This window comes from Ixodes scapularis, unplaced genomic scaffold (assembly GCF_016920785.2).
Source record: "Ixodes scapularis isolate PalLabHiFi unplaced genomic scaffold, ASM1692078v2 PGA_scaffold13__105_contigs__length_92229423, whole genome shotgun sequence".
NCBI lineage: Eukaryota > Metazoa > Arthropoda > Arachnida > Ixodida > Ixodidae > Ixodes > Ixodes scapularis.
Window position 1 is genome coordinate 61,097,517 of NW_024609839.1, and position 22,734 is coordinate 61,120,250.

At 44.5% G+C, this 22,734-nt stretch overlaps 1 non-coding gene across 1 annotated transcript; it reads right to left on the minus strand.

Moving 5' to 3' along the window:
• Positions 1-326: 326 nt before the first annotated feature.
• Trnaa-agc lies at positions 327-399 on the minus strand. The gene has a single exon. It is a non-coding gene; the product is annotated as a tRNA-Ala (tRNA).
• Between the last annotated feature and the right edge of the window lie 22,335 nt (positions 400-22,734).

Genomic DNA, 22,734 nt, shown 5'->3' on the forward strand with positions numbered 1-22,734 from the left:
TTCCCCCTCCTCCCACAATAGACCATTTTCAAAGCTCCACCAAGCAACATATGGGGGACCACCAAAGGACTGCGATCGGATTCAATAGGTAATACGCAGCTAGATAAGTGGTTATTTATTTATTTACGGAAGCATCCTGGCAGCTCTGAAGCATTATTGCAGGCACAACATCGGACTAATCAGAAGTAACTCCTTTGTGAAACATGAACAGCGATCAAATCAGAAAGAGGTCTTAATTAACACACACACAAAAAAAAATCACGTTAAAAGCAGACAAAACATAAACCGGATTCACTTAAGAAGAGAAGCGTGTAGAAAAAGGTCATTGGAGGTGCGGGCTATCGATCCCCGTACCTCTCGCATGCTAAGCGAGCGCTCTACCATCTGAGCTACACCCCCAGACACCGCTCGGCGCAAATTGAGTCACAATATAAACAGGTAATTATGAAAAAAAAAGTGAATCGATCATTTTTGGCAGGCCATTTAATAACTCATAAATCACGCTGCTTAATAAATTCGTCAACGAATTCCCCCCCCCCTATAAAAAAAGAAAAAAGCAAAAAACGCGCAATTCAGTAAACTACTTGTTCACCGTACAGGGTAAATGATTTCGTAATGCATTACCTGCTTCAGACCGGAAATGTTAAGTAATGACCCTACTTCCGGTTCTTACTCCGATGCGGTACAATTTTTGCAAGGTGTATATATAAAAAAAAAAAAAATAAGAGGCGTAATAATGTTCAAAATAATTATATTGTCACGAATGGAATACGCGGGAAAAAAATTACGACCTGAAAATGCATGTTTAATGGGGCGAACTTGTGCGGGCAGCTATAACCAAGAAAGGGACGCCGTATATCATTTGTTCGAAATCGAAAGCAATGCCAGAGTGCGGACTATTTTTTTTTTTTTTTTAGGACTAAACATAATTACGATCTCGTCATTCCGTAGCGGCCTCCGTAGAATGAAGCTTTGGAGGTATACCTGGAGTGCTTCGCCGGAAAGTAAATGTTTCAGTTTTCTTGGGATGCAACTTTCTTCTGCCACTGCGGCGTTCGTGGTTGTCGCAGGAAGAGTCCTCGTCGTAGAAACCAGCGGTCGGTTGCAATTCGCTCCGCGCATGTTTACAACCTTGGGTGGGTGGGGGACCGATCTCCGAGTTTTTTTGTTGTTTCAGCAAAAGTCGTTAATTTTCTACGTGGGAGTTTTTAGTTCAAGGCGAAGTTCTCTCTCGGTTATTAGGAGGTGAAGTATCATACAATCGCGAAAGATCGCTTACGGTCGCAGCATAATGCACGCTGGTTTGGGAGCTTGTAGCTCGAGTTGTCTGGACGAGACTGCAGGTTCGTGCGCGGAAGCCGTAATTGTTTGTTTGTTTTGGACAACGGGAAGTTGGTCAGCCCCATGAGGGCGTCTGGTGTCTCACCGGAAGATGAGAGATGTAGCCACTGCTGAATGCATTAGCCAGGGCTAAAGGCATTAACCAGTGCTAAATGATTTAGCCGGTGCTGAAGACCCGGTGGCTAGCACTGCTGGCCATGGGGTCTTTGACATATAGCACGCAATAATTATACATGACCGCCAACCGTTACGATGCGCATCCATATTGAAACGGGTAAGGGCGAAGGTTGAACTCAGGATCCCCGTAGAGGTGCAGGTGCCGAAAAAACATACAAACTAAAAATAATAATAATAATAAGTGTGCGCACTACTTTTCAAAAAAAAAAACAACAACAAACAAACAACACACTGGAGAGTCGATCACTGAACGCTGGCACAATGGCGCCGTTATCAGACCCTGAACACTCCCAACCTGCGCACAGATCTCTTGTACGGCATTCATCACACGGTATGGAATTACTCATAATCAATTACTTTTTGAAGTAATTTTGTAGTCATTCGATTTCCTTTATTAAGCAGCAATCGCAAGAGTAATCTGATTACTTTTCAAAATGAAAAAGGAATGACTTGAAACATTTACTATTTTTTTCTCCCCTTTTTAATGGAGCCCTTTTTCACGTGAAACGTTCTTCGACTAGGTTCGGCATTTTGTGAAGCCCAAAAGGGAAGCCTGGATAAAAGCGTGGCCGCGAGGCTCGATGCTGATTGGTTTTAAGTGGAAGGAAGGTTGGGGGAGGGGGGGAGGGTGGCGGCTATTGCTGTAAAAAAAAAAGCGCTTGCGCCACGCGGGATTCAAACTCTGACCATTTGGAGTATTAAGCGAGCGACACACCGCCATGAGTTGAGGTGTTATTTGGCGGGACAACTCCGCGGGTCATCCGCTCTGCGTCCGGCAGGTTAGAAACCTGACACCCTGCCACACGATTTGAAAAGCCAGCTAGTTAGCGCCGGTGTCTCCCTTCCAGGAACTGCGTCGAGTGTTTCATACCACGTCGCTAAACTAACCGATCAAGAGCTCCGATAGCGTACATGCCACACGTTTCACGCGTAACAGAAATGCCCAACAAATTGCTATACTTTTTTTTTTATCGTACAATTTTTTTTTCAGTCCTTGGACCGAGTCTCAGATAGGAGGATGGTTTAGCAAAATTGGTGGATTTAATAGATGAGTAGTTTGTAATCCGACGATTTGTATCCAATAATGCCCAGTGCGAAAGGCGCGTTCACGAAGCCCGTTTTCAAACCGGAAAAAAAAAAAAATCTCTATCGTTTTTTTTAAATCTGAAGTAATCTGAGGAGTAACGGTTACTTTTTCACGTAAAAGCCAATTACTTTTACTCTGAAGTAATCGAGTAATCCAACTAAATACAATTTAAGCGAGAGTAATTGTAAATGTTATCGATCACTTTCTTGGAAGAAATGTTTACAAGATAGTCCGCGCATATATGTTGTTGTCGCTGTTGTTGTTTCCAATTTTTTACTCATACCTTTTTTTTTTTGCCGTCGGCTTGAAAAGATTTTGACAGTAGTACGAGCGACTGATTCCGATAAATATTGCGTAGATTCGATCTCGCAGCCTGAGAGGCGGCACCAGTGTCCCAGTTTTCTTTTTGGAGTGTCTGTATTACAGACAGTGTCCGACTGCTCGATCAAGGTCACGTGGTTGTTGGGCCGCGTTTGCACTACGAGCTGCGATAAGGCGACGGAAGCGTTGATCTTTCTGCAAACGTCTCCGCCTGGATGGATGGATGGATGTTTCTGGCTATACCCTTTGTAACGGGCGGTAGCTTGCGCCGCCTAGCCTGAGGTCTACCCACAATCCTTCGATCAGAGCCAATCAGAGCTCGGCTTTCTGACGTCACCACAACCCATGCAAAAGAAGCAGACGAACTTCCGCTCCGCATAGAGGGACTTGCGAGAAAATAATCCGCCGGACTTGACGGGAGACATGTCTCATCCGCCACATGTAGCGGATTTCATTTACTCGGTACGATTTAAACAAAATGTAAAACAACTCTTTTTTTTCCTCTCAATTAAGTAATTCGGATTTATTTGATTTGAATAAAACTTATTGGCTTTAAATTACTGTAGGTAGGAAAACCTTACTTTTAATGGTTACGAGCATTTTTAAGTTGTAGGTTGGTTGATCAATCTGTCCGACCACTGGTGACGATACGGAAAAAAAAAAGAATTACTGTAAATTGTAAGTACGGTTTGATTAACATTTTTTTTAATAATGTAACGCCCGCCATACACTAAAACAAAAACAACGTTGTGTTTTTTTTTTACACCTAGCTAAAAAAAAATTTGCTTTGTTTTGTGTGTGTTTTGAATCGCTTCCAATAACGCGTTACGTAACTGACGAACGAGGAAGGAAGTAGAAAGAAAGGTCAAACGCTCCGATTTGCTCAGAAGAGCTCTGCTTTTTGCTCGAGTTCAGGCTGATATCAATCTCTCTTCCTCGTCGATTCTTTGATATCAGTGCACAACAAACGCACATAGAAAGAAAACATCAAGTGATAGACAAACAGTAACTAAAGACGGTATTCGGGATCTCTTTAAGGTTTTTGCCTAAAACATTAGTAAAACTGACCCGATTTACATCGGGATTTAAATCATGGTTATTCCATTCGTTATTTAAATCATCTCGATTTTTATTCTTGAGCCTGGACTTAACTTCGGTGGCCATTGCTATAGCGTCAGTGCCGCAGCGAGGCTCCCTCGGGAGTGACGTCAATCTCTCATTTCTGTCTCTCATTGGCTGGAGAATGGAGCAATCACGTGACCCAACCATTCGCCGCGTCGCCCCCGTGGATTGCAGCCATTGAGTCTCACAAATGCTTTGCGGAAAAGAAAACGCATCAGATTTCTTAGATGGCAAATCAAAAAAGCCGACCTAGTGTGGGTCGTGTCTAACTGTCTAATCCATGTCTCTCTGTGTTTTTTCTTTTTTTTTTTTAACACAACTTTTAGAGCAATAATGCGTACAAATTATCCGTCCGTAGGTCATAATAACTCACTTTACGGGCGCACTGAAACGAAATGAACGATATAGACAAACGCGCGCAGACGACCACGGATATAGGCGCACAAACCCCACGAACAATCAAACGTACACACACACGTACACAGACACACACGCACAGCGAGACGCTCGCAAGACACACAAACAGACGCGTGCACATACAATGACATTCACATGCGGCAACGCACGAACACAAATGAACACGAACAGATATAGGCATCTTACAATCGCAGACACATAGAAATAGAAACGGGCGCAATGCGTAGAAACGTACGCGCAGGCGCGCACATACACATTTACATGCACGACCCCCGGGGCACACGGATGGAGAAAAAAAAAAAAAAAAGAGAGAAAAGGCTAGAGAGAGTTGAATGCACGATCAAACCAACGTGGAATCGCACATCCGGATTACACGGCAGGGAGAGTAAAAGGCAGCGATCAAAGCAGAAACGCGTCGCGCCGCCCTTTTTTCTCCATTCGAATGCCGCTCTTTTCACCGTATGGAAATCCAATTTCTCCGTGCCTGCTTGTCTTTCTATTTCTCTCGTGTCCTCTGGGGCTTTTCCCCGTGTATTGCCGATCCCGGAAGGGGAGGTCCCCAGTGTGTGTTTCGGAAAGGGACATTTCGTCCCGGTTTACGCTTTCTTTTACTTTACAACACTCATCCTCGTCCCCTTCTTCCTTCCCGAATAAAAACAATGGTGCCTCTCCTATTTACGCAGTCGTGTTCTTCCTCTTTCTCTCTCTCTCTGTCTCCAAATTCCTAATTTCTCGTTATGCGCTGGCTTTCGTTTCGTCTCGGGTTGGACCGAAATCAAAGGCACACTGCATTCATGCACGGTATACAGTCACCGACAACCTAAGAAACTCGGGGCGTGACGATTCCCGATCCTCGCTCCGCGGCCGTTAGGATTGCTGCGTTAGTTCAGAAGAATGCCGAAGATTGAATGACGAAGTAAGAAGCATGGACATAATATGTACATTCTTGAATCTGTCGGTGCCCCGCGTTTATTAATATGTCAGTGAGTAGAAAAGCGATGTGCCATAACTCATACAACACTTCCTATCTTACAACTTGTCCGCAAAAAGAAATTAACAAAAAAAAAATATAATGTAGCGCTATAGCGGTCCGGAACAAAATAACAAACTTCCAGAACAAACCGTTTTCTCATTCAAAAGTTGTATGCGATTTTAGTGAATTCTTTTAAGGGAAAAATGGTTGTTCACGAATACACGGGACTGAATGGCGCAAACTGCCCCTAACGCCCCCCTACTTCCTTCCCCCTTTTCAAGTTGAAAGTTCCATGAAATCACTTTTGACTTGTTAACAAGCAAATATTAAATAAGAAATCACACTTTTTTTCTGGGACGCCCTGTACATTTAAGAAGAGCTTAAGAAACATGGGGCTTATTATGTTTGCGCTTCTTGCTTCGCGGTTCGTTGGTACACGCGCGACAAAACTCGGTTAACACGTGCAGCCTTCTCTTCGGTCCAGGTTGAGATGAATAGAGATGGGATGAATTGGTCCTTCTACGGCTTGCCGTATTAAGTAGTATTTCCGTAAATCCAATGTTTCTTCTTTTTTTTGTTAAGACACTATATCAACATATTACACTGAAGATTTTTATATTTCCTTACGCGTAATTCATATTTATTCTGGCAATGTTATTACAGTTGTCTTCTTATTTTTTTTCCTTCTTTCCTCAGTAGTTTAATTGTCTTTACTTTTCTGGGGTTTGTTTGTGCTTATTATGTTTTGTGCGTGCGTGCGTGGAGCGCGAAGAAGCTCGCTTCATTGGCGACACTTCCTTTCGCGATTGGGCGCGTGTTGAAGAGATAAATCGCGAGGTGTTTTCGATTGACAGCTTCCCATTCCTTTGCATTTCGCTGTTATTTTGATAGCGTTAGCACTCCGTTAGCGTAATCTTTCAAGCTCAGCTTATCTCCGATATCCACGGTTTTATGAGTTAAGCTCGAGTGCAGCCTTTCCTACTGTCGTTTTGATACGACGAGCACGGCCATTGGTCGAGACGTAAACATCCCATCTAGATTAATTCGTACGCCGACCGCTTGATGTGGTTGTGCGCACAAAAGGTTGATTTGTTTTTGGAAGATAGCGATATCCGCAATAATAGGGAGTTTTCGTAGACCGCGTTTCCCCCTCCGCTAAGTCCTCCACAACGAAGAAGCCACTACTGCGCCTGCGCGCCGATGGCCTTGACTGTAGAGTTCCGGCTAGCGTAGCGGTTTCCGGAGAGCGTAGCGGAATAGTGGAAACGATCTACGAAAACTCCCTAATTACTGATGCGTGGTTCACTGGCTGTTGACCGCAACAGACGAAAACTTTCTTCTTAACATCGCAAAAAAAAATTATTTATTTATTTAATATTATTATTATTCTTTTTTTTTTTGAAAGAGAGAAGTACGCATTGTCGAAGCGAAAGCTCAGACTAGAGCTCCGCACGAAGTCGGGCAAACCCGAAAGCCCGTGCTCGGGCCGGTTAGCACAGAGTGTTTCCGGGCACGGGCCAAGCTCGGGCAATGGTGTAGCACACTTTCTGAAACGTTTAGATTTGAAAGAGACAAAAAAAAGTGAAAGCCGTTTACAACTCCCTGTAACGCCGAATTAGAGCGCAGCTCTTGAGGAGGAGGAGGGAAGGGTACTTGGGGGGGGGGGTATCAACTGACCGGGGGGGTCACGTGACCTTGGGGGGTCACGTGACCTTGAGGGGTCACGTGACCTTGAGGGGTAACATGACGATGACAATGCCGATGATGTCATCAGTGACGTCACGGATGACGTCATCAGTGATTATGACGATGACGATGCGGATGCCGGTGACGTCACTGATGACGTCATCAGTGATGATGACGATGCGGATGCCGGTGACGTCATCAGTGACGTCACCAGTGATGATGACGATGACGATGCGGATGCCGGTGACGTCATCGGGGTCACGTGACCTCGGCAGGGGGTCACATGACCTCAGGGGAGTCACGTGACAGGGGGCACGTGACTCCCCTCCCGCGGTGCATTATGGGACATTTCCCATAATGCACCTCGCGGTTACGCCGACGGCGACGGCGACACCGCTTAAGCCGGAAATGGGCGCCTAAGAGCTGCGCTCTAAAAAGCCAAAGTGCAAACTTTATACGACGCCACTAAAAACATTTTGAAACGAAGAAAGCTGTTTTTGACTAAGAAAGCCCACACGAAGATACGGAGAATGATCCTGGGGATTCCATCAGCATAGTGGGACAGCCGCCAGCAGGCAAGGAAACGACGTCAATCCGGTCACAGGGGACAGTACGATTGTCTTTCCCTTTCCTTTTCGAAGTCCAGCAGAAAAGAAACGCCCTCTGGCTACCGAAGGCAAAGATAAGCTATATATTTTATATTTGTGTAAGCTTTCGAAGATTCACCACGTGACTGCAGTATGACCTCGTCTTTCATGCAATTCACGCTAAACGACTCAAATGCACCAACGCCTTCGCAGGGCAGCTTTGAATTTAAGAGACGAGGAGCACACCTTGGCCTCTCACTGGGCCGGGCCCGGGTCGGGCCTGATCACGTACCCATCGGGCCATGTCGGGGCGTTCCTGATCAGGTAGGCATCTCACCGGGCCGGGTTCGGGTCGGATAAAGACCAAGAGCCAACGGGCTTAGAAAAGTAGGCCCTGCAGTGCTCTAGCTCAGGGCACGCCCGGTTGTAGCCACAACAATTGGAATAGGGTATACCGAATGTTTTGGAACTCAGTGTTACCTAGTATAAAATTTAGAGTGACCAACAACGTACATACTGCTCAAAGTCAATATAAATACACCTTATTAGAAACATGTTTGTTTGTTTGGCTTTTACGCTTAAGAGTCACCAACAGACCCCAAAAGAACATGTTCAGACAACCGGATCTGCGGAACACGACTTTGTTTCGCTGGCGTTCGTAAAGTGGCGTTTTGTCGTGCAAGAGCGGAGGCTCAAAGTCATATAAAAAGCACGTGAGGACAAAATATCGCAAAAATGGGGGCTCGCATTTGGTACGTAAACAAAGGATAGAAAAATAAACGTATTCCAAGGCGTACATATTGTTCGCCCGCGCTGAAAATGCGGCCGCAGCGCGGATCGCTTTAAAATCTGCGTCGATGTAAATCTGGGTCGTTTCTTCTTCATAGCTCCCGCGAGGGGTCATAAATCTGCTTTATGGCGAATGCTTACCTATTTTCTCGAGGTTGCCCCCCAAAGAACACAGACAACATCGTCGATGCAAACCATTGGCTGGAGCCACCATAAGAGCGGGGAGAAGTTGAGAAGCAAAGAACCGAAGTGTGTGTGTGTGTGTGTATATATATATAATATATATATATATATATATATATATATATATATATTATTTTCTTGTTTCTTTTTATTAGCGGTAACACGCAATAAACTTTATGTGCGCGCATACATGTTGCTTCGATTGGTAGCTGTTATATATGTTACTATCGAGGTGATTTTTTTTTATTACTTATAGTATTTCTAAGGCGAGCTCTGGGGTTTTCGTGCCCGTGCTCATGATGTAGCCTCGATGGTGACGTCACGCTGTTGATGTCACGGTGTTTACAACAGTTGGTGTCCGACCGTCGGCTCGAACGGCGACAAGTGCTAGGAGAGGAGACTCTCGGGTCATCGTAGTTTCGTGACACTGTAACGTAACACGTCACATCATCACGTGACGGTGATATTGCGCTGTGACGTAAGGTGAGAAGTGAGGACGTGGCTTAACGCTGCGATGTCACGTGATACCGTGACGTCATGTAGCGCTCTTACTCCACGTCACGTGGTCGCTATGACGTCACGTCTCATGACATCTGTGTGTCATGTGACGTTAAGGTTTTGCGTGACGTCAGACGGCCGTCTGGAAAGCTCTTAATCACCTGACGCGATTGCTGTGACGTCAGAATACGTGACCGGACGGCACGTCACGTGGTCACGTGGCATAAAGTGAAACTATGACGTTACGGAGGACCTATAAATGCTACGCATTCAGTGAGCCTTATGGATGTAGCTAAACGACAGGCAATTTGGTATCATTATTTTAATGCGAAAGCATCAACTGTCCCATGGAGCGAAGCCGGCGTTGTCTGCGTCTGTAGCAGAAAAACGGCACCTAAATTCCCATTCCCAATAAAACATAGAGAAAAACACAGCAACACAGATGCCTCGCCACGGAGGCCGGCGGTTGCGCTTAAGGTCAAAGCGCGGACGCGCTTCAGGAATAAAACACGGTGAAAACCACAGCGAAGCGGATGCTTCGTCATGGAATCCGTCGTGAAGCCGGCAGGGTTCACCGCGCCTGCGCAGTGGGGAGCGTGATGTCTCCGCCAATGCGCCGTGTGCGAAAGGAAGACATGGCACGCTGCTTCTAGGAATGCGCTGCGTGTAGGAATGCGAGAGCATTCCAACACGCACGCAGCGCATGTAAGCAGTCTCAAGTGTTTGTGTTATAATGTGTACGGAGAAGGCGGCACTGTGTAGGCAGCGTCAATTTAGTGTTATCCGAAGTTGTAGAACCGATGAAAGTGAAAAAAAAAAAAAAAATGCAAGCAAGCAAGCTGGTGAATTAGTTTTATAATAAAACGTCCCAGACTGGGAACAAATGGAAAACTCACAAGCGCACACATCGTTTTGTACGTGTATTTTTTGTCGTTCCCATTCTCGAATTTCTCGATCGTTATAAAGTTGTGGAAGTGACCGTAAAGGCTGAACCGCATGTAGGCGATTCAGCGAGCGACGAAACGAGCGACCGCGACAGCGACGAGAGTCAGCGACGAGCGACGGAGGTTTCTCACTGTCGCCCGTCATGTCGCTTTATAGAAAACGTCGCTCATCGCCTTGGTAGCTTGCTCCCGCCCCTTTGATGCAGTTGGCCCCGTCGCGCGACTGAACGAGCGACAGCGATGCGTGTCGCCATCGCTTCTCTCGTCGCTCGCCAAATCGCTCACATGTAGTGTAACAACCACCTTTTTTATTTTTATTTTTATTTTTGTACGCTAACAACCACGCACACATCGCCTCCGCCGATTGCGATTTCCCCTAGACACTCCATTTGGATTGGATTGGATTATGTCACCTCGCGCAACATACGAACCCATGTTTCTGACGTCAGGCAACTACGGTGGCGCTGGCCGTAGAACGAGGCATGCACAGACAATTTGCGCTTCGAGTAACATTTTTTTGCACATGCGCATTCTTGGCGATTTCGTTGGGCTAGCGCACGTGTTCGCTGAGGGCCGCCGGTGGTGCGAGGTAATTGTCTGTCTGAAAACTATGCTAGCTCTTTTCGGTTGAATCGCGGCAGCGTTGCGGGTAAAGACCTATACGCTATGCGTCGAAGTGAGCTCAATTCACTCGATTCGGAGCCACCGTATTGCTACGCAGACGAGGGAGGAACGTTGCTCCCCCCGTTTGCAGGGGCGAACGTTGCTCCGTTCCTGAAGGAACATTGGGGACAAGGTCGTTCCCCTCTTTATAAAAAAAATACATATATACTTTTTTTTTTTTTTTGTAAGAGTGTAGATGAGGGTCCGGCGAATGCGGAGTTCGGAAAAAGTTTTCAACCAGAAAACAAAGTCTGCGAAACGTCACGCTCATTGATCGCAAGGTGTGAATGTGAGATCGGCTGAGTGTTGCATCGGCTGAGTGTGCGACGTCGGCTGAATGTGACATCGGCTATGTCTTGTACACGTTACTAAAGAATGTAATGAGTAAAAATTACACTTACTCTTGGTTAAAGAGTATTGAATTAGATTACTTGGTTACTTGACTGAAAGGGGTAATTGGCCGTTGCTTGATAAAGTGACCGTTACTTTTCTGATTACTTAAAATTTTCAAAAAGCCTGATTTATTTTTTTTTTGGGGGGGGGGGGGGGGAGGGGGGTTTGAAAACAGGTGTTTTTTTTTTTTTAGTATTGAATATTGAATTAGAATTACCGAATTACAAACTACTAAATTTTTTCAACCATCGCCTTGTAGGAGACTTGGTTTGAGGATTCTTTGGTAGAAAATTTATAGAAACAAAAGGCGCCATTAGGAAGGTGACGGAAAAATAAGTAACGGTTACAAGCAATTTTAACACTTTCAAAAGTAGTCAGATTACTCTTGTGATTGCTCCCTAATAAAAGTAATAAAAAGATTACAAAATTACTCGAACAAGTAATTGACTACAAGTAATTTGTTTACTTGTAATGAGTGCCGTTCAAGCCTGCATCGGCGGAATGCTACATTGGCTGGAAGGAGAGCACCCACACGCGAAACAATCAAGCGGCCTATAGGCGTAAAAAGAGTTGACTTTCGGTTCTGCTTCCGGCGGCGTCACTAGCGCTTTCCCTTTTGGGGGAAAAAAAAAAAAGACGAGGGGTTAGTTAGGACGCAGTAAGTTTTCCGGGACAACGACCCGAGATGCTTTGATTTCATTATAGTGGAGAAGAATGTCGATGGAGACAAAAAAAAAAAGCGTGCATAAGAAAGAAGAAAAGTCTATATGTAAATTTAGTTTATCATAGTTCAATAGTTATTCTAGTTGTAAGCACGTCCTGCATCAGTACAGTGCCCGCCTTAGCGAGGGTAATTGCATAAATTCAATAGACTGTTTCGTGTTAATAGATACAGTACAAGCCCCCCACAAACCTCTGCACTCTTTCCACTTTAGCGGGGCAAACACTGGACAGGAGGAGAGTGGAAAGGAGGAAACCATCCATCGTGGTGGCTTCCTGCTCATTGAGAACCAGAGGACGCCACGTAGTAGTGGAAGAGCTGAAACTGACTAAACCATTCAAAAGAAAAAAATATGCACTTGCTTGCGTACGTAAACATCGGTAATCTTTTTTTTTTTTTTTTAATTTTAATATTACCTTAAAAGGTCTACTTTCTCCAAATTTTACATGATTACGTGGAAATCGTCGTCCCGAAATGTTAAGAAGTCCAACTTCGCCGAATCTTGCCGAAATATCGAAAGTTCGATCCCTTCAGAGCCTCTTCTAGGTCTACGCGAACCCATCGGGCACGCGCTTCAGGCTCCAACATATATTGCTACTTTTTTTTCTCTTTTTTTTTTTAAATTTGTTCATTATAAATTCGACGCCTTAATCGAAGTCGATCTCACGTTCGGCCTGCTGTGACCCTGAGCGACGCTTTAATATTCGTGTCATCGCGTCAAGCTGGGCCGCCGAAATCTGTATTTAAAAGTTTCCAGCCTTGGACCGAGATGTCACTTTCTATTTATACATTTTCTGTAACTTCGTTCGTTTCTGCATGCTGCCGTTATTCTTCTTGGTTCGCGCGCTTGCCCTCCGTCGAAGCGCAGCAAAACCGACACGCTTTCCAATTCATACCTTTTATGCAGGCTCCCTAAAATCGGTTTTGATACTGAATATTAATACGCACTTTTTACGTAGAGGGTTTCGGAAGTAGCTTTAACTGTCCCAAAGAAAACGAGAATGAAAACAAACATTCACACTCTTGTTGCAAAATTAAAAGGTTTTTTTTTAATTTTTTTATTTTATTTATTGGGGGCTGAGCAAGTGAGGGACGTTGGATGACTCTTCAAAAGGCGATTAGGCTACTTTGTTTTTTTATATTGGTATATTGATGTCAATGACAGGTTAAGAAAAAGAAGGGGCGTGGCTTATTAACTTCACGCTTTTCTCTGATTGGCTCCTCGGTGTTCTTAACGGCTAATACAGCAACCTCATTGGCTGGCGCAGAGATAATGAGATGCTCGTGTGACTTGACACGCCCTTTGGTTCTTAAGCTGTCAGTCACTCTAATGACGTGATCCGGATACCGCCCATCTTTTTTTGGAAATATATCGGCACAGCACTGCAAGTGACAGGACGCAATCTCGCTAACACCGAGTCTCAAAAATTATTATTATTTTTTTTAATAAAAATAAAACGAAAACGGATATGTTGCCTCCCCCCCGCCCTGGCCGCAGCATTGAGTTATGAATAATAGGGTGTAATTTTTAGGGAAGTCGTTAGCTCCCATATTCGCCGTCGCAAACAGCCATGCTGGAAGAAAAAAAAATTCAAAAAAACGAGCGAATGAAAGATATCTTTATTAAATTTAAAATAATATTCGCTCATCTTTTTTTTTTTTTTTTTGCAATAAAAGATCCAGAAAATCCTCCTCGCTTGAAACTTGAAGCATTAGTACTAGACATCGTAAGGTCATCGTGTGTAGAAAAAGAGCAGGACCCTTTGTGAAGCAGTTTCAGGGCGGTTATTAAAAAGATTCAAAGACGTCGGTTCGCTATCCTCCCCTACTTCCCTTTTCTCTCGGTCGACGAAGTGACACCACTACATAATAAATTTACTATAAGTGAGTTTCCCAAGTTTTTGTTTTTACTGCTGTACTTTTTTTTCTCCTCCGGCCCTATACAAATTGCCCTGAAAAAACAAAAGAAAAGAAAAGTGTTTTTCTTAACGGTATTTTTTGCGTCTTTTTCTAATAGCGATGCATATCGGTGGGTAAATTAAATTTGAAAAATATCGATGAAAGTATGGCTGATAAAAATACGGTCGATGGCAAACGCGTTGACACATACTGTGACATCTTAATTTGCGTTGCTTAAGCTGCTGAATGACGTATACGCTGCGGGGGCGGTGTGTCGAAACTTGAAAGGGATGCCCCAAGGGCGCAGTTTTATCGACAGTGGACGTCATATGGAGATTGCGAAAACTGGTCATTCACGTTTTCTATATTTTATATAATCTTTCGCTTCGTTGTATTTCTTCTCTTTTACTTCGCGGTTTATTTGCTTTCGGTTTTGTCAGCATTGCAGCTGTAGAAAGTCGAAAAGAAGTGCCGGTACCATTTCAGGTTTGAATGTTATACCCGTGCCACACGGGCAACTCGAATGCCATCTACAACGAACGACATTTGAGCGGACGGCCAATCAGCGCGCGACACTCCAGGCGTAGCGCATGCATTCCACGCGCAACAGATGTCATTCGTTGTAAATGGCATTCGAGTTGCCCGTGTGGCACGCGTATTACTCGCTTTTACAGCAACACTTTATCGCGTCAATAATACCGGGCCGATCGCGCATTTCATTGTCAGCTCTTTCCTATTTTCACCGCCACAGCGGACGAGAAATCGTCCGATGCGACGGCTCAAAACGCAGAGGAGAAACACGGCGTAAGACTTGTGGTAGTACAAACGAGTAACCTCCTTGAGTACGAACATGAAATCGGGGCACAAGGTTGCTCGACAAACACAGCCAATCCGCTGAATGCCCGCTGAGAAGCTGGTGGTTTCTTTTTTAATGTTAGTTTTATTGAGTGGATCGCGGGTTCCCATTAGTGTAATATTTTGGCAGTGCTCGTATTCAGTTACCGTAAATCAATATCCGCCATTTATTCTGGTTCGACTTTTGACCGCAGTTCCCCTTTAAGCTAAAACGAAGTATGCGAAGAGCAAGTCGTCTGCTTCTTGCAAGAAGCAGACGACTTGCTCTTCGCATACTTCGTTTGCTTCTTGCAAGTCGTCTGCTTCGTTTGCTTCTTGCAAGGCGTCTGCTTCTTGCAAGAAGCAGACGACTTGCTCTTCGCATACTTCGTTTGCTTCTTGCAAGTCGTCTGCTTCGTTTGCTTCTTGCAAAGGCGTCTGCTTCTTGCAAGAAGAAGACGACTTGCTCTTCGCATACTTCGTTCTGGCGTCACAGCAACTCCTGCGCATGCGCAGGAGTTGCTGTTTGGATCCGATTGAAGGATAGTGGGCATAGACCTCGAAGCAAGCTGCCTTGAGGTGTACCCACCATCCTTCAATCAGAACCAATCAGGGCTCGGCGTCTTTCTGACGTCACCAAAGCCCCTGCAAAAGAAGCAGACGAACTTGCGCTCTGCATAGACACTCTCGACTGAAATTGAATTCCCGTGAATCCGTTCGAAATAAGTAGGGTTCCGTGTTTTCAGGGTTTATTTCAGCATTGGCCGTAACGCGTTACAAGTTACGGCGTTACCGTTAACGCGTTACTTTTCCCGTTAACGTTGTAACGTACTCATTGCATATTAAAAAGTGTAACAAGTAACGTGTACTTGCATTACCTATTTTGAGTAACGCGTAACGTAGTTATGTTACTCGTTACATAATCTTTACAAGACTTAATCAATTGGTCGGTACACCCCCGTAGAACTACGTGTGGGTGGCATAAGAAATGAGAGGAAGGGGGGATATTAGCTTTGCCGGTTCGCTCTTGAAAATCGCATGAAGTGCCCGTGTCGCAGGGAACGTGAGCTCGGCCGCTCGGCCGCTGTCCACAACGATGAGCGAAGATTGTGGATTCACGGCTGCCGGGGCAGCGTTTATCGCCGTTTCAATCACACAGGAGCGCGTCGCGTTGAAGCGAGCAAACGAGCGAGCCAGCAGAAAACAAATTGCTACAGAAACCACTATTGTTGGTTGTGTATAAATTTCATTCGTCTAGGACACCCTCAAGGGCGACGTCTAACGTCGAGGACGATATTTTAGAGGACGACATCAATGACGACGGCTAGGACGACCTCTAGGACAACCTCTAGGGCGATGTCAACGACGACGTCTGGGACAAAGTCGAGGAAGACGTCTAGAACGACCTCTAGGGCGATCTTAAGGGCGACCTCCAGGACGACGTCAATGATAACGTCGAGGATGATGTCCTAGAGGACGACTCCGAAGACAGCGTCTAGGACTAGCACGACCTCTAGGACGCCCTCTAGGACGACGTCAAGGTCGTCATGTCCTTCGGGGAGTGTGCGAATGTGAAGGAGTGTAAGAATGTGAGCTGAAATGCTTTAACGCGCTTACCTACTGCGCATTAGAAGGCCAGAAAGTCTGAAAACTTCGGGAAAAAATGGGGGGGTTAGCTAAAGATGCCATTTATGGCATTAAAGGGACGCGCGTGCGCGGTTCTCGGCAGCAGGCACGGCGCGCCGTCAGGGTGCGCAACGATGCAAATCAGTCGGCACTCCTGAGTTATGTGTGTGACGTCACTTCCGTGACCAAGTTTTTGTGACATCGATCTCCCCACTTTGTACCCCCTTCCAAGCGCGGAGAAAGACATAGTTCATCAAAAATTTCACTTCAATTTGTTTCGAGTTTCTAGGTGCGAAGCCATGTAAATTTTAAGGGGGGGGGGGGGGGGGGGGTTGCGTTTTTCTCGTGATTGTTTAGGTGGAACCGTAAAAATGGCAAGGTAATTATGGTTAGTTTCTGGATGTAGCGAGTACCGTATTTCGTTAATTTTTTTTTTTTTTTTTGATAACACCAACAATTTTGAATTTATTTCTCTTGCAATTTGGGAGTGTTTTTTTTTTTTTTCTCGGGGTTTAGTTTTTCTGCAGATTCGGGCGTTTTCGGTGTTAATTTCGGGTACTGGACAAAACAAATCGGCGTTTATCGGGGTTATTATGAAAACAAAATAGGGAAGCGGCGGTCATAGGATTCCCAACCTTCGTGCCACATGCGATTGACACGAATATTTGAGAAAACATCCCGGTATCGCCGAGGAAACGAAACGAAATTTCATTTATTTATTTTCAAATACTTGCCGCGCCAGTGGCGTTATAGCAGAGGGCGAAAACAAATTTAAAAACAACAGCATTACACTGAACATGTATTGGGCAAATGGAAACCGAACAATGAGTACATGCAGATATGTGTATACCCCCAAAAAAGACATACAAAAAACAACTATAAGATCACAGAAATTATAAAAAAGTAGAGATAATTTAAAAAAAAAAAAAATATATATATATATTATATTTATCATTGTTTGTAGTGTTTACCATTTCGAAAGGTAAAGAGTTCCGATCACTTATTGTTTTAACAAACGAATGAGTTCTTAAATAAGTCGTAGTTAAACAAGCATTAATAGTCCTTAAGCGGATGATCAAACCATAGTTGGGAGCAGTAAAATATAAGGAGGCATTTATACCTATTTGGCCAAAATATGTCATGAAAAAAATTTAGGCGCAACGTTTTTCTTCTAGTTTCCATGTTTCCCAACCTAAGCTGCTCTTGATTTGCGTCACACTTGGATCACAAATGAAATTTTATAGACAAGAACGAGCGGCACTATTTTTGTACTTTTTCTGAAAATATTGCTACCTGGGCATATTGGTCATAGGTCCCGCGAAACGCACGCATACTCCAGGACTGGCCGAACATAAGTAAAATAAGCAGCTTATCTTGCGTTGCTAGGTGCTTGCTTTAGATTTATTTGTATAAGATTAACTTCGTGCTCGCGTTACTGACGATTAGGTTGTCGTGTTCTTTCCAAGGACAAGTACTTGAAAACAATACACCTAAATATCTAACTCCAGACTTCTCAATGACCCGCTCGTTGTTAAGAAGAAATCGAGAAGTGTTTCTGTCCTCAAGAAAAGCGTAAATGAACACGTTTTCTTTTTTTTTCTTTTTTACATGAAAAGCCAGTTTTTAAAGAGCACACCAAAACTCTTTTTTCGCGAAGTCGGATTCCAGAAAGTGTGCGTTCTGGTCAGAACAAATGCTTCTGTGCAGTACGCAATCATCAGCATACATCCTGACACTAGAGGAGATTTGCTGCGTAATATCGTTTATAAATATTAGAAAGAGACACGGACCCAGCACTGACCCCTGGGATGCTCCCGTTGTGATATCCTCGTATCTAGATCTGACGCCGCTTAACACAACACATTGTTGTCTGTAATTAAGATACTCATGAATCCATAAACTAATTGAGAACTCAGTAGCAAAAGATTTTAGTTTTCTGATTATTCCGTCGTGGCATACTGAAGCAAATGCTTTTTGTATATATCCAAAAATAAGTAGTCGACTTGTTCTTTCTTGTCAATGGCTCTAGTCACATCGTGAAACTCAATTAACTGGGTTCTACAGAAATAAAGCTGAATGTTTTACCTTTTTCTTTTGTTTTGAAATCAGTATATTTTCGCCGAAATAAACAGTAAACGTTTCATCTTGCTCTCCATTAAACAACTTTATTGTGAGCAAGATGCCGTCCAATTGAGTGTGGCTGAAATACAAAAAAGCTTTCAGGGCGAGGAAAAAGAAAGGCTGGGGAGGAGGAGGCAGATGGATTGCCGGAGAGGAGGAAACATCCCCCTCTCCACCATTCTACCTGCTTCGTCCTTCCCAGACTTTCTTTCCCCCGCCCTGAACTCTTAACCAGCCACTGACTATAGAACGTTATCGCATCGGCCTCCGGGTGCCCCATTTATACGAAAAAGGCTCATTCAACACTAGATAGACCAAGTAAACTCGATTCAGCGCCCCCGGTACTGCTGGAGCGAAAATTTGCGAACGACGCGAAGTCTCTGAAGTCTATAAAAAGTCTAAAAAGTATCAAGATTTTATAGACGCAATAAAGATATAATATTTTATATACACGTTATAAAAATAAGATTTTATAGACATGTTATAGATATTAGCGATGTGCGCGGCCAGAAGCGCCGCTGTGGTCAGCTTTCCACGATTGGTCAAACCATGGGCACATGAGCACTGTCAGATTGTCAACTTTGATGGTGTTAGTTTCGGACTGCGATGGCTCCTAGCTTCTACTGTGCTTTTTAAACACACCATCAAACTCGTCGTCGCCCCCGATGGTAAGTAGCCAGAATAACAACTGGTGACGTCACGGCGAGGCAAATCCCAGTCGTGACGTGATGGAGGGAAACCATAAGAGGGCGCCACCGAAAAATCTCGGCGCTAATAGGGAGTATTCAATGGGCGCCATATTTATGGGTGCTGTTTAGAGCGCATGCTCAGAACGAGCTCACATTAATAGGTTGCTAAAACCGGCAACCTTGATGGTGTGGAATGCAGGTTGCAAAAGAACTGGGGAAGCTCGCCATCAGCACGCGCTCAGCAGTCGCGCACACACCTATGGCCGCCAGTGAATACTCCCTATAAGATTCCGCAGACACGTGATAGATTTAACATTTTATGTACTCGTTATAGGTCTAAGATTTTATAGACACGTTAAATATCTTATATCTTATTGGCACGTTATAGATTTTATAGGTAAGTTATAGATCTTATAAAACGCCTTATAGATAGGTTATATATCTTCTAGCATCTATAACCTGACGTGTTCATTACGTGAAGAACTCGTCACGTTATAGATCTCAACAGACGCGGGCGTCAGCTCCAGTTGACTGTAATTCGAGAAAAAACCGGGCAAAGCCGAGCGACGTCTGTTAGAAGTTCATTAATATTCCCTGGTGTAGAAGAAAAAAAGACTCCTTTACGATAAACCGGCGGTCGCGTGCGTGGCCAGAACCCGCCACCGCACCTGCTTCCTCTACTCTTCGGCATGTATAAATAAGACGAAACCAGCTGGAAAATTCCCTTCGAAACTTTACTCTTTTCTTGAGCAAATGTGAAAAAATGCAAACACTACAACAAAATAAATAACTAACACTGGGGAGCGATAGAAGCGGATGAAAAAAAAAATGGGGAAAGGGGGTCAATGTATTTCTATCGCGCTCTGGTCTTCTTTCCGTCATGCCTTTTCTCTGTTCGTTTCCTGATTTATAGCCTCGTTTGAAGATGACGGGACAGCAGGCGGTCACTTCATTAGGGATGGATAGAGAGAGCTTATGTTACGGTTCTTTTTCTTAATGAATATGTATCTTTAAAGGTTTTCCGCCGTATGGTTGAACGTATATGAGGCAAGTTTCCGAAGTCTTCGATCTTCACAAGAAGCTTCTCCGGCGGTTGGAAGTCGATTTCGCCCGTGTTCTTGTTTTGGTTTCAAGCTTACGCTTGTATATATATATATATATATATATATAGTTAAAGATGCGTGCACATGCACAGCAACGACATTGAAAAAGTTATTCGGATGAATTATTAGCGTCTGAAAATAACTATATACACGAGAAATTAGAGAGCTCTAGATACCATGCAGGTTTTTCTTTAAAAGCTACGGGCCGTTTCTCATTGAACTGAAATATGGCTGAGTCAGTACTATTCAGAGCGCCTCAAATACTTTCTTGCCTTTTACTTCATTCCTTTTCTAACAGATCGCGGGTATAACGATTGGATTGAGTTATTATTTTCAATGGGCGAAGTCACGGATGCAATGTAATCGGTGTTATAACTTCATTCCCTTGTCTTTTCACACTACGCACACGAACACACACCCAACACGGATTACCCTCCGACACATTGCTAACGCCAGCAAACATTGCCGCAGTCACAAACATGGTGACGAAAGAAAAAGCACCCCCGTTGTGAACAAACGGTCAAAAATGATCGCCCAAATTTCCAAAAAAAAAAATATATTTTTCGTTTGGGGGAGGGGGGTGGCTTAGCATATGTTTGTGGTTATGCGGTACAAAATAACGTATCCTCTTGACGTTCTCTGTTGACGTTGAGGTCAACAACTCTAAAAAGTACGTGAGAAAATCGCCCAAGAGTCTGACCTCGAGCCATTCTGTCTTTGTAATGTTTCGTGACGAGAATGCGGGAACGCTGAAGTTTCAAACTCAAATTGAGCTTGTGAAAGGTGTTTATGTTTACAGTGCCGAGCGCCGTTCTAAATGCTGCGTCCACCATTTAGGCCGCCCGGCGACTACCGAATTCTTTGCGCACTACGTCTTCTCGACCTGACAATTGTCTCTTCTCGTATATCTAGTGCTTCCATTACATTTGTTTTACCTTTTAGATACGCTCCGACATTCGAATTCAAGCCGTGTCTCACCAACATGTATCCCCCGGGAACGCAAGTTCGAGATCTCGAGTGACGCCAATAGGTGTGTGCTTGTATGTGATGTTTAGGATTGTAGCTTTTGTATGACTGTTTGTAGCACTCTGGAGGTTTTTGCTTCCATATGACACACAGGTTCGTGGATTTTGTAGCCATTTGTTTCGCTGTGTATAGGTTTGTGCTTGGTATATGATGTGTAGCTTTTGTTTGTAGCGCTCGTAGGTGTCCGTGGCAGTCTCTAGGTTTGTGCTTGTATGTAGATATAGGAGGCCAGCGTGCTCGAGTGCGTGCCCTCTTCATCGCATATTCGGTGTTCGACTCGCGGACGCAGCCGTCCGCGCCTATAGATGCACATCACGTATAAACAGTGTTGAACTTGCGCACAAATGGTTTGTATATGCTTAGCGCATTTAAACACGCGCCATTTTTTTTATGGAGTTTTGTGTGCATTTTTGTATACTCCAGAAGCCGACATCTGCTATCGTCGTGGGCAACTTAAAAATATCGGGGGGGGGGGGGGGGGGGGGGCGAGTTTCGTGCATCTCATTATCGCGCTGGAACCAATGAAATTGCAGTGTTCACGGATAAGAACGCCTAACGACCAATCCCGGAGCTGGGAGCGGGAGCATAATGAGCCACGTATTGCGTTTGTTAAGCTGTCAAGTGGCTACGCTTATATGAATGCGATCGTATAGGTTGTCAAATCAAGCAGGGACCTATCGCACGCAGCCTGTCTTCCTCCCTCTTCTTCTACTCATCTGCTAAAAACCAAAATTGTCAAATCTCGAATGCGTGCGCTCTGGTCGCATCCATGTAAATGCAGCCGAGTTATCCGCGGCTCAGTGACCAAAGTTAAACGTGTCCGAGTTTAACATGTGTCATGCGGTACTTATAATTGCAGGTTCTTCAGTGTTCTGTGCTGATGAACAAGACTTCGACCTGAGTTTTTCCATTTTCTCGGGAAACAGGTTGTATTTATGGGCAAAACGAGTAAACAAACATCATGAGTGTTCATACACAAGAAACAACTTGAGGAGACTTAGCTCGTAAATTAAAAGAAACTTGCAGTCACACCTGTTACAGTGTGGAGCGAATGCAAAATCCATGGTCGTCGTCGCTCGGTCACTGCTCAGTCCCTATAGACCCTTCCAAAAATGCAACTTTTCCTCGACTCACGTTTCATCGGCAACATTTCATCGCCGCTAGTTTTAGCGACAACTACTATCGGTGCCCGATCGGGCGTCGGAGCCGTAGTCTTGCGCCGTCAAAGCGTGCTAAAATCGAGTTCTGGTCGGTTCGTTGTCTCTGCTCCGAGTAGCTTGTAGGGGAAACTCGCCGTCAACAGCACCGAACCGAGCCACAAGCGTGCGCGTCCCCGAGTGCGAACATCGGATACACCAATATCCCGGAGGAGCCCCGGGGAACGCGCCAAAATGTACGTTTTTTTTTTTTTCGTCTTTTTTCTCTCTTTTTGGAAGGGTATATTGGGTTTTCTTGGTTGCAAGCGTGGACGAACTTGTCGTAGATCTTGGATAACTTGTGGCTTGTGGGTTGTGCAACAAAGGGGTTGCGTCTC